Below are 2678 nucleotides of genomic sequence, written 5' to 3'. Positions count from 1 at the left end.
TTCTTTTGGATTCTGTCCTTTAATAATTTTTAAGAGGAAAACCATGAAGAGGCTTCCAGCTCAGTAGAGACATTGATTAAAGCTTGGTAAAAATGGGAAGGTTTGCAGACCTTGGGTAATGCACGTCAAATTCAACAGGCCAAAGGAGTGAGTTTTTCTTGATGGGGCTCTCACCACTCACAGGTTTGGGCCAGTTTTCCACAGCCTCTTCTCCCAGCATCGTAGTCCTGACGATACTCATCTCATATCTGGCCCCTAGAATGGCCATGGCCATACTGCCTGCCCTCCTTAAAGCCTGCGTCCCAATCTGTCCGAATGATCCGTTCATCCAGACGCGTTCCATTTATGTACTGCACGGCATTTTCTGCATCTGCTCTTGAATAGTATTCCACAAAGCAGAACCCATATGCTGTTTTCTTCATTTTATCCAGGCCCATGATGATTTTCTTTATGTCACCACTTTTGCTGAAGAGTTCATAGATTTGTTCTTCAGTTGTATAGAAGGAAAGATTTCCAACATACAATGTACAGCTTTTCTTCAGTAAGTTTTCCTGTTCTTCATTGTCACGCCAGAAGTGCTGGTCCCAGTACTGGCTCAGCTTGACGTAGCAGTTGCTGCGCAGTGCCTTCAGGAGGCCACCTGACATAGTGCAGAGAAGTGGCCGAGGGCGCCGTCACTCCAAGAATAATGAAACCATTTAGCTAATTTCTATTGGTCTATTTTCAAGTTCATTGATTCTTTCCTCAACTATGTTGAGTCTATTTAGGAGCCTATCCTTCGTCTGTGTTTCTGCTATCTATATTCTAAATAGACTTTAAAATTTATTTCTAATAGTTTTTATTTCTTAGAGTTTCTATCACTTTGCTGAAACCTCACAAATGTTCCACTAGAGCCTTTAAGATATAAATCATAGTTATTTTAAATGCCCCCTCTGGTAATTCTAACATCTGTCTCATCTCTGTGTCTGTTCTGTTGATTCCTTTGTCTCTACACAGTGGGTTCCTTTCATTTGAGTCTTTGTGTTTCATATTTTTTTGTTGTTGAAAGATGTACTTCTTGTGTAATATAGTAGAGACTAAGGTAAATAGTACTTAGGCCAGGAAATAGGCACACTTCTCGTTCTAGGCTGTTTGCACAGGGGACTGAGTCAATATAGTCAGGATTTGAGTTGAGTTTGGGTTTTGTTATTGCTTTGTGGTTACCTTCAAAGCACACTACAAACTTCAACTTCCTTTAGCATTACCTTGTGCTTAGAGGAAGGGCTTAGTATTAATGGATTTCTCTTAATGTTTCAATTCTACCCTCAGCTTTTTTACCTCAGTTTTCCCTGTGTGCCACTGCCACAGAGGTGATCTCTCTCCATGCTCTTACCTCTCCCCAAGGGCTAGGCTGCTGTAGCTTATTACTTGGTGCGTAATAGCCTGATGGTAGAGGACAGAGGGGATTCTCTATTTTCTTGTCCAGTCTCAATCTTAGGCAGTGTATCTAGGTCTTTTGGGGTAGAGCTTTCTCAATGATCCTGCTCAATCTCCTTTGGCCGTCAAACTCTGCCTTGTATTTGGTGGATTTTTTTTTTTTTTGGAAACCAATTGAACTTGTACTGACACCAACTACATGACTTTTCTCAGTAGCCTTATGGGAACGGATAAAGTGGCTTGACCCAAGATAACACTGATTAGACTTAGCAATGTTACTTTTAAATAAAACCAACCCTATTTTCCCCCCTAAGGTGGCTTAGAGAGTTCATAATGGTCACAAACTAATACTACAGATAAAACATTTAAAATTTTGATCCAAGCTTTTTCTGTCATCCCACACTTGAAAGGTATCTGTTGAACACCAATTTCCCAATCCTAGCATCACTAGCTTACAAACCTTAGGGCTAATAACTCCCTTCTCATTTATCTAGTGTTCAATTTCCATTAGTTTCAAGATACACCTGTGTAAATACCATGGCTATTTTGCATGAAGTTAAGTATTCTACAGATCCCAGAGTCATGGGATTGAACCAGGGGCTCTCACCTTTTATGTGAATTTCAGAGGTACCATTGAGGCTAAGGCAATTTAATTTAGGTTAACTAGGATCTGTTTCATTTGTAAGAGAACCCTCTTGCAACAGGTTTATTCAATTCTCTTAAAAACGGTGGCATTACTTTTCACCTTTCAGAAGCAACAGTTACACAAATGGAATATTAGATTAAGTCTAAAAATGTGGGCCCTAGTCAACTTTCATTATTTTTCTGCATATGATCATGATAAAGGATCAGGACATCCTTCACAATTCCAAGGAAAATCCAATTTAAAAAGTTTGTCCTTGCCAAACTCCATAAAACAGCCACTTCAGAGTAAACCAGCAGAGCATTGCATCACCCAGTAAAGCTGTAGGTTTCATCACATGCACCAACAAATCTACGTGACTAGTTTCTGCACTCTTTTACAGAATTTATTTTACACCGATTGTACCAAACAGCATTTTAAACACGGGCATATCAACTCCCTAATAAAGCAAAAACACAGGCATTTCCCTTATTAGAAACAAGATATACCATCACTTAAAGTCTTCAAACATGATTGCACTTTAACTTTCATAATTTGACAGTGCATTCAATGAGTCAATCTGCAGACAACTAGTTAAACAGACAAGTTAAAAAACACTTTTAAGTAGACACGAATGTCC

The 2678-nt window shown here is 39.2% G+C and overlaps 1 pseudogene; it reads right to left on the bottom strand.

Annotated features, from left to right (window-relative positions):
* Positions 1–242: 242 nt before the first annotated feature.
* On the bottom strand, positions 243–647 carry LOC137752544 (nuclear cap-binding protein subunit 2 pseudogene; annotated as a pseudogene).
* Between the last annotated feature and the right edge of the window lie 2031 nt (positions 648–2678).

Source organism: Eschrichtius robustus, chromosome 1, assembly GCF_028021215.1.
Source record: "Eschrichtius robustus isolate mEscRob2 chromosome 1, mEscRob2.pri, whole genome shotgun sequence".
Lineage (NCBI taxonomy): Eukaryota > Metazoa > Chordata > Mammalia > Artiodactyla > Eschrichtiidae > Eschrichtius > Eschrichtius robustus.
This window is presented reverse-complemented; position numbering and strand designations above follow the sequence as displayed.